Here is a 17,487-nt window from a genome sequence, read left to right on the forward strand (position 1 = left end):
CAAACTTCAAAGAGAAAAGTTAATAATTTATGTGATGCTCCCTGTTAGTGTTTTTTAGGTCAGTATGTTATGAGTGACAATGTATGCTTTCTGAGTGAGAATTGTTGCCAGTATAATGATCGAACAAGCTTATTTTGAAACGTATGAAGTGTTTTGGTGGTTTGAGTAAGTTTTGGAGGTGAGATTAACTGTTTGGCCAAGATGCACGTTGGTAATGCAGACTGTGTGAAGAGTTTTGAAAAAGTGGCTTCAGTACTGACCGATGCTTGTTGGAAATGGAAAAAAATGTAATAACCCATGTGCCTCACCCTAATAATTTGGACACTTTTCCCCTCATAACTTAGCCTACTGTTCTAACTTGGTGGTGCACATGTAGCCTCAGGCCTGTTTTAGAGGAATGTAATCATTTAATATTGTAAGAGCTTTCATTATCTGTTTATATTCCCCCTTTATTTATCCTGTGGTTCTGACTTGGTGTACAGGGAGAATACTGTAAGAACAGCCTATGTTCTGAATCCTGTCATTGTACATATCAAAAGTGCTGAACAAATAGATATATTGACTACGTCGTCCTAGCTCGCTCATTAATGTCTTAATTGCCTTGGGACTACTGTTGGGACTCTGCTGTTGGGACAGCTTTATGTAGGCCTTAACAATTAGTGGGCACTGTTTGTCACCGTTATAGTGCAATTCATGTATTGTTTAGTGTTGTGTAGTGTCTTTGCTGGCATGCATCTAAAAATATATATTTTAGTTTGCCCCACCAAGATTTACAGGGGATGAGTAACAGTGGAGGTAGAGCAGAGGAGGGTTACTGGGGTGAAGCTGCAACCAGGTCAGCATTTCTGTGTCTGATAGTCTGGGGTGCCGTCCAGCTTTCATATCTTGGCGATGAGGACGGAACAGAACCAAAGGTGTGTGTGTGTGTGTGTGTGTGTGTGTGTGTGTGTGTGTGTGTGTGTGTGTGTGTGTGTGTGTGTGTGTGTGTGTGTGTGTTAGGAGGGGTCAGATTACTGCAGTAAAACTTCAGGCTCAACCCTGGAAGCCTACCTTCTCCTGTCTTCGGTTCGACCGTTCCGTCAACATCAAGGCTTTGGCACCATTGTCTGCCTCTCCTCACTTAACAGGACTGAGAAGCAGTGGTGTTAGCAGAGCTTGGAACGCCCTCGAAGACTCTACCCTCCCAGAGGACTTCAATCCCCAGAGGGCCATGCTGTAGGCACAACACAGCACAATGTGATCATCTCCCACAAAGGAGTGTGTGTATGTGTACAAATTCAACCAACAAAATACATACAATACAATATTAAGTGCACCGAGGCCTTGTGAAAAGCGTTACACATAATTGCAAGAGGATTTAGAAGTACTTTATGTGTAAGTGCGTGAGTCAGTGTATTTGTGAATGGGTCAGGAAGAATGTACTGTTAATTCCACATATACTTACATTACAGTGATTCTTAATTTAAAAGTTGTGAGCTTATGCCATGACCGTTTGTGGTAGATGGTGGCATTCTGTCATTGCACCACACTATCACAAGGGGTAGTTAGAGCGGTGCTCTATCTGTGGTCTAAACTGTGGCAATTATGGGGAAATTTCACTTGACATGTGGACAGACAATTTTGGAAAAATAGGCACGGTGGGCTTTTGGTTTCTCTCCCTCTAAAAACAGAAATAAAATAGGCACGGTGGGCTTTTGGTTTCTCTCCCTCTAAAAACAGAAATAAAATAGGCACGGTGGGCTTTTGGTTTCTCTCCCTCTAAAAACAGAAATAATTCATTCTAAATAACAAACTGGCTTTATTTAAAAATGTGTACGAATGTCTCAACCCATGTTCAAGAACAACCTTTTTCCCTTTATTCAGATTACAATCGCTCACTTTCGGTTATTTGAAACCAAATAATCCCCAAAATATTGTTATTTTTAAAACAAGCCATAGAAAGTTGTTTGCAATTTTATTTTTTTAAGAAAAAATGTAAGGAACTTGTCTGTTGGCCCTGCATTAAAGACCAAAATGGGTTAAAGAAAATTGTGATAAATAAAATGATATACCACCGTCTCTTGGCATTGGCATTTTCCTTTCATAATGCATCCTTATTTATAAAGCGATTATTATTATTATTATTAACCCTGTGTTATAATTATATAAAAGCCCCATAGATATTCTCACAGACCAGATTTGCCCTAACAAAAAAAGTCCCTTAGATTATCATTTAGAATCCTCCAATCCTCTAAATGTAATTATTTGCGGAGAGTCACGTCATTGGCAGACAGTTAGGCAGCATTGGCGGAGTTGAAAGGGTGAGGAACGAAATGGAGTCACAATCCATGTCAGACAAACATGCCTATGTTTATTTCAACTACATTTGAGTTGCAACAAGTTGGGTTTAAATCAGGAGGCCTACAGTGCATGTAAAGATTTAACAAATATTTTTAGATATACTGTAGGCCTACTGTAGGTGGCATGAGTCTCACTAGTGTTGAGTAATGTGCTGTTAAAAGTGCCGTAGGTCTTTTATTTATTTATTTTTATTTAACCTTTATTTTACTACATAAAGGTCTACTTACTCTGCTGGCGTCTTGACCCAGTTTATGCCCTCATTTGCAATGCAAATCATAACAAATTATTATGGGAATAAATGGAAGAGGCAAGTGGAAGGGAGAAAAAGTAAGGAACTTCTCTGTCGGCCCTGGAGGCATTTTGAAAACATGTTTTCACCAGGGCTATTAGCAGGACAATAGACACGATGTGGTCCCAAAAACACCTCTCTGACATAGGGTTGAATGTCTCACCAGCTTTGAATGTCTCGCCAGATTTGATCCATGGGATTGAGATGAATCATTGGATCAAAACTATAGAACAGTACAAAACAAGAGAACACACATGGTTAATGTTCTGAAAAAAATACATAATAATTATATATATATAAAATGTCTTGCAGAGCCTTTCCATAAGTCCTCTCAAGATTATTCAGCTGTCTTCTGACTGTGATTAGAGTGATGTTGATTGCCTTTGCCGATCACTCATCATCAAGCATGGGGACTGGTCTTGATAAATCTTTTTTTTTTTTCACTGAATCACCATTTGGGTATTGATTAGCCTACAATTAGGGTGTGGAAATGTTAGGATTACTTTGCTCTTAGTAACCTACTCCCGACCGGTCACGTTGTACAGCACCATATTTTCCTAACAGAGACCCTGAGGGTTTCATTTTTTTTTCTTTGAATAGAAACACCATAATATTAATCAAATGAATTATACCATGTTCCATAAAAAAGGTTTTAAATTCTCTAGTACAACCAATAGTAAAAACTGTAAAACACTTCCCAAACTGTCAAACTAACCAGCATTAATGGCAACAATGGCTGACACTTAAATAACGTGCCATAGAATTCTGTGTGCTGCAGTATGACGCAACTTTTAAAGGAAGAACCACTGTAGATAGACATCGCATCATTATAACTGTTCCATTATGGCATCTGAGAGCATGTGTAGTGCCATTAAGACCATCTCCATTTTGAAGTTGTACAATTTATTTTTCTAATACTTCTGTGAGTTGGCAAACAAACTATAAGGGTGCACACTGCTAGACTCCTAGAGTGGGTTCTTTGTAGCAGGTATAAATCCAAGGTTGGTGATTTACTGCCACCTGCAGTTATGGAATGTTTCCTCACAAGTATAATTCATTGGCTGATCCCTCCTGATGACATGTTTGGAATTATGTGATTCTTCCTTAACCCATAATAAATCCCACACAGTTGACTACTTCAAAATGGTGAGAGTCTGCCCATGCTAAAATGAGTTTTTGGGCACTAGATTCCTCTATCCATCTTTATGGTATATACAGTGTATGGATTGATTGACAGGTGAATGAGCATCATCCTCTTGTTATTCTCTCCCTGTGTCATAGACTAGTGCATATGAGATAATACCTTCTGACAGGCCAATCCGTGTCCGTATATGGAGGATTCAATGTTTCCTATTTGTCCTGATGCTCAGCAGGGAGGAATATAGGCACATTTATTTCATTATGGCACAAAAAGAGTGGGGACGCAGAACCAATCGTCACTCAAAGCAAACACGTCACTCAGGGACTGCTCTGTGTGTCTATGTGTGTGTGTTGCTCCTGTTTCACCTGATTTCATCATCCTCCAATTAATCCCAACGCAGATTCTTTCGTCACACACGCACGCACACACGCACGCACACGCACACACGCACGCACACACGCACACACACACACACGCACGCACGCACGCACGCACGCACGCACACACACACACACACACACACACACACAGAGAGAGAGAGAAAGAGAAAGAAAGTAGACAATACTAAACATCCCTTCTGCAAAAGGTTGCTCTATAGTTATCCTTCCCTCACAACATATTTACATCAAACCATAAACACAACAGCTGCCGATTACTGGACAGCTTTACAATTAATACACACATCGTTGGCAATTACATTGTTAGGTAATTTCATACTAAGGACAGGTGTGCCATTGTGCTGTTCATTGAAAGTGACGGTAAACTAGCTACTGCATCTTGAGTAAGTTAGAAACAAACTCACTGTGCAGGAGTCTGCCAGGCATACAAGGCCTTCCTGCATCTCGAAGAGAAAAATAGAAAATAAGAATGATCATATGAAAAAGAGAAATTCAAAGCGAGGGAGAGGAGCGCAGAGGAGAGGGAAGCGGGGAATGCTCTGTCTGGAACAGGGCTTAGTGGATTAGCTCTGTCATGCGGAACCGGGTGGAAATAAGGGTTGTGTTGGCTGGATGAGGCCTGACAGCCAGGCGGAACACACGCACGCACACACACACACACACACACACACACACACACACACACACACACACACACACACACACACACACACACACACACACACACACACACACACACACACACACACACACACGGGACTGCACTGGGCTGTGTGAGTACACTCTCTTATATCTGTCTAACACTCTCTACCACTAAGTAGAACACACACTCACTCACATGGTACATGAGACTTGTCACAATGTAGAGTTCTGTGGTGATCTTGCCTACAATGACGATACCGTCATGCAGTGTTGTTCTAGGACATGGAAAATCCCAGAATTATGTAGAATGTTTTGTGAGGTGAGCTATCTACAACCAAACAATGGAATACCTCTGTATAACCTTTCACTGCTGGCTCAACCTGCAACACAAATGTACACACACACACACACACATTTGCATGCATGAACATGCACACACACACACACACACACACACACACACTATAATTTCTCCGGGGGCACAAAGCGGCACAACATTAAATTATTCATTACTGTCAATGTTGAGAGTCCCATAGCATTTAAAGGCCTTTAGATTAGATCGCTGATGAAGATGTATCACTAGATGGCAACATTGTCCCTTTCATTTTCTGTTTGCTTTCCTATTCCTCCGCATACAGTCACCTGACCAGGACCACTCTGGCTGGGCTCTCCTTTCCCCAGGAGCCTGTGGATGTTTGGTTGAGCCCAACACCTTAAAAACTGGAGATGAATCTAAAAGTCACAACAACACTGTGAAGCTAATAAAGATGTCAGTGGTGTTCTCTAGAGGAAATGACTGGCGACTGGGTTATGTCAATGTGCCAACTCTTTCTGTGTTTTCTTTGAATAGGCAACATGTTTCACTGTGTAGGAGTTAAAAGTATAGCTGACACCAGTGGAGGCTGCTGAGGGGAGTGCGTCTCATAATAATGTCTGGAACAGCACGAATGGAATGGAATCAAACACATGGAAACCATGGAAACCATGTGTTCGATGTTGCTGATACCTTTCCACTCCGCTCCAGCCATTACCACATGCCCGTCCTCCCGAATTTAGGTGCATCCAACCTCCTGTGGCTGACACATTGTTTTAATGACATTGTTTTAATGACAATATTTTAATGACAGATACTTGCAGACGGTCACAACTTGCAGACTTATTTACGTGTTGCTGTTCGTTTTCTTGCCAACCTTACTTTGCTACCTGACAACTTTACGGTTTTTACTTTTTAATTACCGTTTATATTTGTAGTTTTTCCCTCACTCAACTTTTTTTCATTCAACTTTTTCACTCCGGACGTTTTATCTGGAGATGGTTCGTCAGGACCTCCAACAGCCGAAGCTAAGTAGTAACATTAACATGATGCCTTCTAATTGCAGTCGCTGTACTCATAATATACAGGAGAATGATCACCTTATGGTGAGGATAGCTGTACTGCAAGCCCAGCTTCAGACGCAATCGTTAGCCAAGGGTTATTTCAGTGTAGGAAAGGATGAAACAGCGTCTGTGCCACCAGTAAGTACAGATAGTAATGTTAGTATAAATCCCCTCGCACGGTCCCCGCAACCGGACAACTTTCTCATGGCTTCTAGAGGAAAATGCTGTAGGAATGCTCAACCGGTGTCGCTCATTCAGCCGACAGAAACTTTCAACCGGTTTTCCCCATTAAGCAGCAAGTCGGAGTCAGAGGCCGAGCCTTCTCTTGTCTCTACTCCTCCGAAGCTTCCCACCATTAGCTCTGACAAATTGAAAACCCTAGTCATTGGCGACTCCATTACCTGCATTATTAGACTTAAAACGAATCATCCAGCGATCATAAGGCTAATCTGAAGATGGTGCTGGCTAAAGCTAAAACTGGCGAGTGTAGAGAGTATAGAGATATTGTTATCCACGTCGGCACCAACGATGTTAGGATGAAACAGTCAGAGGTCACCAAGCGCAACATAGCTTCAGAGTGTAAATCAGCTAGACAGATGTGTCGGCATCGAGTTATTGTCTCTGGCCCCCTCCCAGTTAGGGGGAGTGATGAGCTCTACAGCAGAGTCTCACAACTCAATCACTGGTTGAAAACTGTTTTCTGCCCCTCGCAAAAGATAGAATTTGTAGATCATTGGCTTTCTTTCTGGGACTCACCCACAAACAGGACCAACCCTGGCCTGCTGAGGAGTGACAGACTCCATCCTAGCTGGAAGGGTGCTCTCATCTTATCTACCAACATAGACAGGGCTCTAACTCCTATAGCTCCACAATGAAATAGGGTGCAGGCCAGACAGCAGGCTGTTAGCCAGCCTGCCAGATTAGTGGAGTCTGCCACTAGCACAGTCAGTGTAGTCAACTCAGCTATCCCCATTGTGTCTGTGCCTCGACCTAGGTTGGGCAAAACTGAACATGGAGGTGTTCGCCTTAGCAATCTCACTAGGATAAAGTCCTCCTCCATTCCTGCCATTATTGAAAGAGATCGTGATACCTCACATCTCAAAATAGTGCTACTTAATGTTAGATCCCTCACTTCAAAGGCAGTTATAGTCAATGAACTAATCACTGATCATAATCTTGATGTGATTGGCCTGACTGAAACATGGCTTAAGCCTGATGAATTTCCCTCTACTGGGCTTCCTCCATCACCTGGTCCTTCAGCACCAGAACCTCCTGCTCCCTCTTACACAGTCAGCACAGCACACAGGCCAACATGCTTAGTTAATTAACACACAGGCCAACATAAGTGGCCATTTTAGCTTGTAAAATCTTATGCATGCCAGCAAAGCCACTACACTACACAACACAACACTAAACAATACATTAATTGCACTATAACGGTGACAAACGGTGTCCACAAACTGTTAGGGCCTACATAAAGCTGTCCCAACAGCAGAGTCCCAACAGCAGTCTCAACACCTTACCACTGCCATACCTGGTTATCAGCGGAGCCTTGTCTGGCAGTGAAACAGTTCATTCAGCCTCATTTACTGACTTTTAAATAAACATAGCTGATATGGCTGACTTACTTAAACAAATGTTGTTTCTACTGACAATTGAGTAGACGCCCAAGGACGCCAGAGGACAAAAATCAACCACCTAACTGAGGATCTCAATTTAACCTTGCGCAATACCCTAGATGCAGTTGCACCCCTAAAAACTAAAAACATTTCTCATAAGAAACTAGCTCCCTGGTACACAGAAAATACCCGAGCTCTGAAGCAAGCTTCCAGAAAATTGGAACGGAAATGGCGCCACACCAAACTGGAAGTCTTCCGACTAGCTTGGAAAGACGGTACCGTGCAGTACCGAAGAGCCCTTACTGCTGCTCGATCATCCTATTTTTCTAACTTAATTGAGGAAAATAAGAACAATCCGAAATTTCTTTTTGATACTGTCGCAAAGCTAACTAAAAAGCAGCATTCCCCAAGAGAGGATGACTTTCACTTTAGCAGTGATAAATTCATGAACTTCTTTGAGGAAAAGATTATGATTATTAGAAAGCAAATTACGGACTCCTCTTTAAATCTGCGTATTCCTCCAAACCTCAGTTGTCCTGAGTCTGCACAACTCTGCCAGGACCTACGATCAAGAGAGACGCTCAAGTGTTTTAGTACTATATCTCTTGACACAATGATGAAAATAATCATGGCCTCTAAACCTTCAAGCTGCATACTGGACCCTATTCCAACTAAACTACTGAAAGAGCTGCTTCCTGTGCTTGGCCCTCCTATGTTGAACATAATAAACGGCTCTCTATCCACCGGATGTGTACCAAACTCACTAAAAGTGGCAGTAATAAAGCCTCTCTTGAAAAAGCCAAACCTTGACCCAGAAAATATAAAAAACGATCGGCCTATATCGAATCTTCCATTCCTCTCAAAAATTTTAGAGAAGGCTGTTGCGCAGCAACTCACTGACTTCCTGAAGACAAACAATGTATACGAAATGCTTCAGTCTGGTTTTAGACCCCATCATAGCACTGAGACGGCACTTGTGAAGGTGGTAAATGACATTTTAATGGCATCGGACCGAGGCTCTGCATCTGTCCTCGTGCTCCTAGACCTTAGTGCTGCTTTTGATACCATCGATCACCACATTCTTTTGGAGAGATTGGAAACCCAAATTGGTCTACACGGACAAGTTCTGGCCTGGTTTAGATCTTATCTGTCGGAAAGATATCAGTTTGTCTCTGTGAATGGTCCTCTGACAAATCAACTGTAAATTTCGGTGTTCCTCAAGGTTCCGTTTTAGGACCACTATTGTTTTCACTATATATTTTACCTCTTGGGGATGTTATTCGAAAACATAATGTTAACTTTCACTGCTATGCGGATGACATACAGCTGTACATTTCAATGAAACATGGTGAAGCCCCAAAATTGCCCTCGCTAGAAGCATGTGTTTCAGGCATAAGGAAGTGGATGGCTGCAAACTTTCTACTATTAAACTCGGACAAAACAGAGATGCTTGTTCTAGGTCCCAAGAAACAAAGAGATCTTCTGTTGAATCTGACAATTAATCTTAATGGTTGTACAGTCGTCTCAAATAAAACTGTGAAGGACCTCGGCGTTACTCTGGACCCTGATCTCTCTTTTGAAGAACATATCAAGACCATTTCGAGGACAGCTTTTTTCCATCTATGTAACATTGCAAAAATCAGAAACTTTCTGTCCAAAAATGATGCAGAAAAATTCATCCACGCTTTTGTCACCTCTAGGTTAGACTACTGCAATGCTCTACTTTCCGGCTACCCGGATAAAGCACTAAATAAACTTCAGTTAGTGCTAAATACAGCTGCTAGAATCCTGACTAGAACCAAAAAATTTGATCATATTACTCCAGTGCTAGCCTCTCTACACTGGCTTCCTGTCAAAGAAAGGGCTGATTTCAAGGTTTTACTGCTAATCTACAAAGCATTACATGGGCTTGCTCCTACCTATCTCTCTGATTTGGTCCTGCCGTACATACCTACACGTACGCTACGGTCACAAGACGCAGGCCTCCTAATTGTCCCTAGAATTTCTAAGCAAACAGCTGGAGGCAGGGCTTTCTCCTATAGAGCTCCATTTTTATGGAACGGTCTGCCTACCCATGTCAGAGACGCAAACTCGGTCTCAACCTTTAAGTCTTTACTGAAGACTCATCTCTTCAGTGGGTCATATGATTGAGTGTAGTCTGGGCCAGGAGTGGGAAGGTGAACGGAATGGCTCTGGAGCAACGAACCGCCCTTGCTGTCTCTGCCTGGCCGGTTCCCCTCTTTCCACTGGGATTCTCTGCCTCTAACCCTATTACAGGGGCTGAGTCACTGGCTTACTGGGGCTCTCTCATGCCGTCCCTGTGTGGGTGGTTTTATATCCTTCCTGTTTGGCCCTGTCCGGGGGTGTCCTCGGATGGGGCCACAGTGTCTCCTGACCCCTCCTGTCTCAGCCTCCAGTATTTATGCTGCAGTAGTTTATGTGTCGGGGGGCTAGGGTCAGTTTGTTATATCTGGAGTACTTCTCCTGTCCTATTCGGTGTCCTGTGTGAATCTAAGTGTGCGTTCTCTAATTCTCTCCTTCTCTCTTTCTTTCTCTCTCTCGGAGGACCTGAGCCCTAGGACCATGCCCCAGGACTACCTGACATGATGACTCCTTGCTGTCCCCAGTCCACCTGGCCATGCTGCTGCTCCAGTTTCAACTGACTTGAGCCCTAGGACCATGCCCCAGGACTACCTGACATGATGACTCCTTGCTGTCCCCAGTCCACCTGGCCATGCTGCTGCTCCAGTTTCAACTGTTCTGCCTTATTATTATTCGACCATGCTGGTCATTTATGAACATTTGAACATCTTGGCCATGTTCTGTTATAATCTCCACCCGGCACAGCCAGAAGAGGACTGGCCACCCCACATAGCCTGGTTCCTCTCTAGGTTTCTTCCTAGGTTTTGGCCTTTCTAGGGAGTTTTTCCTAGCCACCGTGCTTCTACACCTGCATTGCTTGCTGTTTGGGGTTTTAGGCTGGGTTTCTGTACAGCACTTTGAGATATCAGCTGATGTACGAAGGGCTATATAAATACATTTGATTTGATTTGATTTGAGATATACAAGCTATGGTATAAGGGGACGACGAGCAGATAAGAGGCAATCCGTAATTTAATTTTTTTTTATAATATGTTTATTATTTTACAATAAAAAATCAAATAAAAAAGACAACAATACTAACAATGACATTCATTGTACTGTTGAATGGGATGGCCAATTTAGCGGACAAAACAAAACTTAACTCACACATACACAAAATAAAACAAAATCCTATTAGGTGGTACATGTATAAGAAGACAGCATCTTCTTAGAGCTCGGACGGCCGTAGTCAATATAACTATTTGTTCAGCACTATTGACATGTACAGGGACAGAATTCAGAACATGGGCTGTTCTTACAGTATTCTCCCTGTACACTGTCACGGATCCCCCCCGGGACTGATGCTCATTCTGTCCACCAGTTCTGGAGGTCTACATCACCGGCTTTCGAGGCTTCACTGAACGGGATTCATTATCATCAACCCCGGACTGTCTTGTCTGATTAGGTTCCCATTTCCCCTGATTAGTATGTTCTATATGTGCCCTCTGTTCCCTCTGTCTTTGTTAGTTATTGTTTACATGTCTGTTGGTGGTGTGAGTACCTATGTGTTGGTCCAGCTGTTATGCTGCATGCTATATACAGTATATTGTGTATTACGGGTATCGTCCCGTGTCGTTCAACGAGGTTTCCCCTCACTCTTATATTTTGGTACAGCCCAGTGTTTTAGTATACGTGTTTGTTTTGGGTGTATTAAAAAAAACTATTTTGTATTCCTGTGCCTGTCTCCAAAATCATTTATACCAGCGCGACATACACCAAGTCAGAACCGCAAGATTATTAAAGGGGGCATATAAGCAGACAATGAAAGCTCTTACAATATTCAATGATTACATTTCTCTAAAACAGGCTATAGGCTACATGTGCACCACCAAGTCAGAACAGTAGGTGAAATGAAGAGTGAAAAAGGGAACAAATTATTAGGGTAAGGCACATGGGCTACTAACAGCTTACTACACAACATACACTTAGTATTACTTTCTTAGCTACAGTATACACATCTCCCTGGCATATTACATAATTTATGCAGCAGCATACAAGACATTTTTGGGTTCCCCTTGTTGTGCTGTGCTCACTTGAACAGGAAGGGATTGTGGCGGTCCTTCAGGGGCATATTTTGTCATCAAACTTTGTCATCAAAGTCTGACAGCCTCTGGATTTATGGTGCTTTCAAGACAACTAGGAACTCTGAAAATGATGACGTCAGTGATCTTCAGGTGGTAGCTCTTGCTAGCTAAGATTTTGAAAGTATGATGTTGACATGATCAGTCCAATCAAAGCTACTGTAGATATAACGTGATTTGACGTAATTTAATCTGTGGCCAATGACCTTGAGCCTTCTTGGATGGGCACTTTTAATATAACTCTATGGCAGGACCCAACGGGGGGTAATATGCAAACTGCAAAATACATGGTTTGCAAACTGATATGTGACATGTATTAATGTCAAAATAACATGCAAAACAGGCAATCCCTCAACATTTTTATTTTTATTTGTTTTAGCTAAAAAGGCTCTGCCCCACCTGCCCTGAATGACAGGTCGCCACTGGCCAACATGCTTAGCTAATTAGCACACAGGGCAACATGGGCAGGTTGCCCAATGGTTAGAGCGTTGGACTAGTATCCAGAAGGTTACAAGATTGAATCCCCGAGCTGACAAGGTAAAAATCTGTCGTTCTGCCTCTGAACAAGGCAGGTAACCCACTGTTTCACGGTAGGCCGTCATTGAAAATAAGAATTTGTTCTTAACTGAATTGCCTAGTTACATTTTTTAAAACTTTTTATTTTAAATGCTTAGTTAATTAGCACACAAGCCAACATGCTTAGTTAGCTAGCATGTAGGCCACGTGCTTAGTTAATTAGCACACAGGGCGTCATGTTTAGTTAATTAGCACACAAGGCAATATGCTTAGTTAGCACACATGGCAAAAGTGTTAGTTAGGAGGGATATCTGTGGCCGTGTGTATCAAGCGTCAGAGTAGGGGTGCTGATTTAGGCTCAGGCTTTTAGATCACTATGAAAAAGATTACTTGAGCTGTGAATCCAAGATCAGCACTCCGATTCGAAGATGACCACATACTGGTTAATGTAAAACAGAAGACATTGAAGCAGAGAACATTTCCTTATGGTAGGCATTTCTCTGAACTAAGATTATACAACAAGACAGAGAAAAATATGAAAAAGGACAGGGAGAGAGAGATGGGGTGAATAGTGTCGTTGAGCCAAAGATGGACAGATAGAAATGGAAATGCCAGGATAAGGCGAGGGAGTTGAAGAATTATCAAAATGATAATCTGTAGCGACCTGGAGACCCATGAGGTGGCGCACAATTGGCCCAGCATCATCTGGGTTAGGGTAGGGTTTGTCCGGCTGAGATTTTTCTTTTCCCATCGCGCTCTAGCGACTCCTTGTGGTGGGCCGGGAGCATGCACGCTGACTTCGGTCGCCAGCTGTACGGTGTTCCTCCAACACATTGGTGCAGCTGGCTTAAGTGAGCAGTGTGTCAAGAAGCAGTGAGGCTTAGCGGGGTCGTGTTTAGCGAGGACGCATGGCTCATGACCTTCGCCTCTCCCGAGTCAGTATGGGAGTTGCAGTGATGGGACAAGACTGATTGGATCTCACAAAATTGGGGAGAAAAAGGGGTAAAAAGTATCCAAAATAAATCAATAATAATAAATAAATTGATAATCTTTTGGAACACACATTCCCCTCCGCTCCATAGACGAACTCATTAAATGTAGTTAAGGAGGTTCAATCAGGAAGGCTGGTCTGAATGCTCTTTTAACTTCATCCAGTAAGCATAACATAATTAACTTTTGTTTCCTATTCTACAGGCGTCAGCACAGTGTCTTTTTCTCCTCTTTCCTATTAGCCATGTGCGGAATGTCGTTCACCTATTTGCCTTATAGCCTATAAGCACTGCACAATAATGCACGTTCCTTATGCTTGTTGTTTAACCTATGGGCTCACTTTTGCAATTATCACCTTCCTCTCTCTGAACCAATGGGTGTAAATCTTGGGATGTACTTATATATGTCAACTTACCCTTATTCTCTCAATGTTTTTCAGCAGAAGTTTGTCAACCATACATCTCCCCACCACCACCAGATATAATAACCGTAAGGCCTGTCACTGGATCTCCTTTCCCCCAGTGGGGGGAATTTGATCCCAACAGTCCCTACCTGCCATCACACCATCTGGCTTTGAGGATCTTCCCTCAGATACAAGGCCATTCCCCAAACTATTTATTCAAATGTCATATTGCATTCCTTCTTTGTGTTCATTCAGTTAAGCCTGTTCTCAATTGAACTGCAGATCATTGGCCTTTCCTTATCTCTTATCCCAGATCCTACACAAATGCACCACTAACTAACTTTTTTGCCCGCTTTGAGGACAATACAGTGCCACTGACACGGCCCGCAACTAAAACATGCGCACTCTCCTTCACTGCAGCCGACGTGAGGAACACATTTAAACGTGTCAACCCTCGCAAGGCTGCAGGCCCAGACGGCATCCCCAGCCGCGCCCTCAGAGCATGCGCAGACCAGCTGGCTGGTGTATTTACGGACATATTCAATCAATCCCGACCCCAGTCTGTTGTTCCCACATGCTTCAAGAGGGCCACCATTGTTCCTGTTCCCAAGAAAGCTAAGGTAACTGAGCTAAACGACTACCGCCCCGTAGCACTCACTTCCGTCATCATGAAGTGCTTTGAGAGACTAGTCAAGGACCATATCACCTCCACCCTACCTGACACCCTAGACCCACTCCAATTTGCTTACCGCCCAAATAGGTCCACACACAATGCAATCTCAACCACACTGCACACTGCCCTAACCCATCTGGACAAGAGGAATACCTATGTGAGAATGCTGTTCATCGACTACAGCTCGGCATTTAACACCATAGTGCCCTCCAAGCTCGTCATCAAGCTCGAGACCCTGGGTCTCGACCCCGCCCTGTGCAACTGGGTACTGGACTTCCTGACGGGCCGCCCCCAGGTGGTGAGGGTAGGCAACAACATTTCCACCCCGCTGATCCTCAACACTGGGGCCCCACAAGGGTGCGTTCTGAGCCCTCTCCTGTACTCCCTGTTCACCCACGACTGCGTGGCCACGCACACCTCCAACTCAATCATCAAGTTTGCGGACGACACAACAGTGGTAGGCTTGATTACCAACAACGACGAGACGGCCTACAGGGAAGAGGTGAGGGCCCTCGGAGTGTGGTGTCAGGAAAATAACCTCACACTCAACGTCAACAAAACTAAGGAGATGATTGTGGACTTCAGGAAACAGCAGAGGGAACACCCCCCAATCCACATTGATGGAACAGTAGTGGAGAGGGTAGTAAGTTTTAAGTTCCTCGGCGTACACATCACAGACAAACTGAATGGGTCCACCCACACAGACAGCATTGTGAAGAAGGTGCATCAGCGCCTCTTCAACCTCAGGAGGCTGAAGAAATTTGGCTTGTCACCAAAAGCACTCACAAACTTCTACAGATGCACAATCGAGAGCATCCTGTCGGGCTGTATCACCGCCTGGTACGGCAACTGCTCCGCCCACAACCGTAAGGCTCTCCAGAGGGTAGAGAGGTCTGCACAACGCATCACCGGGGGCAAACTACCTGCCCTCCAGGACACCTACACCACCCGATGTCACAGGAAGGCCATAAAGATCATCAAGGACAACAACCACCCGAGCCACTGCCTGTTCACCCCGCTATCATCCAGAAGGCAAGGTCAGTACAGGTGCATCAAAGCTGGGACCGAGAGACTGAAAAACAGCTTCTATCTCAAGGCCATCAGACTGTTAAACAGCCACCACTAACATTGAGTGGCTGCTGCCAACACACTGACTCAACTCCAGCCACTTTAATAATGGGAATTGATGGGAAATGATGTAAAATATATCACTAGCCACTTTAAACAATGCTACCTAATATAATGTTTACATACCCTACATTATTCATCTCATATGTATATGTATATACTGTACTCTATATCATCGTCTGCATCTTTATGTAATACATGTATCACTAGCCACTTTAACTATGCCACTTTGTTTACATACTCATCTCATATGTATATACTGCACTCAATACCATCTACTGTATCTTGCCTATGCCGCTCTGTACCATCACTCACTCATATATCTTTATGTACATATTCTTTATTCCCTTACACTTGTGTCTATAAGGTAGTAGTTTTGGAATTGTTAGCTAGATTACTTGTTGGTTATTACTGCATTGTCGGAACTAGAAGCACAAGCATTTCGCTACACTCGCATTAAAATCTGCTAACCATGTGTATGTGACAAATAAAATTTGATTTGATTTGATTTTTGAATGCATGCACACTCCCTCCCTCCTTCCCTTCATCTGAGATGTGAAGGAGGAGGAGGGTGGAGGAGGGTGAGAGGGTGAGGAGGGGTGAGGAAGGTGAGGAGGGGTGAGGAGGGTGAGGTATTTAAAGGTAGATTAGAAAAGGCTAAATGTGGCTGTCTATTTCCCATACACTGACCTTGATTAAGGGAAGGGGTGATGGGAGCTGATGGAGTTAGGATGGTTAATGAACATCGCCCTCTCTGCCCTCTGAGTGTGGCTGTGTGTCTGGGAGTGTGTGTGTGTCTAGTAGTGTGTGTCTAAAGGAGTGTGTGAATCGTTGCAGACTAATCAGAATTCTCTAATAGACTGCTCTTCTCTCAGCCCGAGTCCAGGGTGGGGTGTCAGCAGCCATTAACCAGCAACTTAATTAATAGACCCAAATATCATGTAGAACCAGCAGGGAGAGGAGGGGAGGGGAGGAGAGCAAAGGAGAGGGGAGGAGCGGGGAGGTGAGTAGAGGAGAGGAGAGTGGAGGAGCGGGGAGGAGAGGAGAGGGGAGGAGCGAGGAGGAGAGGAGGAGAGTAAGCGGAGAGGAGATTAAGAGGAGAATAGAGTAAGAGGAGAGGAGAGGAGAGGAGAGGAGAGGAGGAGAGGAGAGGAGAGGAGAGGAGAGGAGGAGAAGAGAGGAGAGGAGAGGAGAGGAGATTAAGTGAGGAGATTAAGTGTTTGTTGTCATTCAACAAGAGACGACTAGTTTTCATGCACATTTTTTCACATGAGAAATAATGCTCCGAACATCTTAGTTTGATGTCAAATTAAGCGACTAAGACCTCCTCGGCAAGAACAAGAACAAAGTGAACCTAGTATGCGGGCGCCTAAACAGATGTCTCTTTCCACTCATCAAATGGCGGGTGCACAGTGCAGTGTACGGATGTAGGTATAGTACTTCCGGGTTGGAGCGAGCAGTCGCATACGCACTTCGGTCTGCAGGTAGTATAACTTTTCATTACATTTCATTATAGTACAACGGTTTGATTTGTCTAATCTTAGCAATTTCTTCTTAGCTAGCTACATAGCCGTCTCTGTATCAAAGATAATTGCGTAATTATCGTATTTCATCGTCCTAACGTAGCCTACACTGCTATCTGCCCAGCAGCTAGCCAGCTAGCTAACGTCCACCGTCTACCGTATAGCAGCACTGTAGTAACTATTACCCTCAACTGAACGACTTGATTAGTGTAGTGTTAGCTAGCT

This window comes from Oncorhynchus nerka, linkage group LG13 (genome assembly GCF_034236695.1).
Source record: "Oncorhynchus nerka isolate Pitt River linkage group LG13, Oner_Uvic_2.0, whole genome shotgun sequence".
Lineage (NCBI taxonomy): Eukaryota > Metazoa > Chordata > Actinopteri > Salmoniformes > Salmonidae > Oncorhynchus > Oncorhynchus nerka.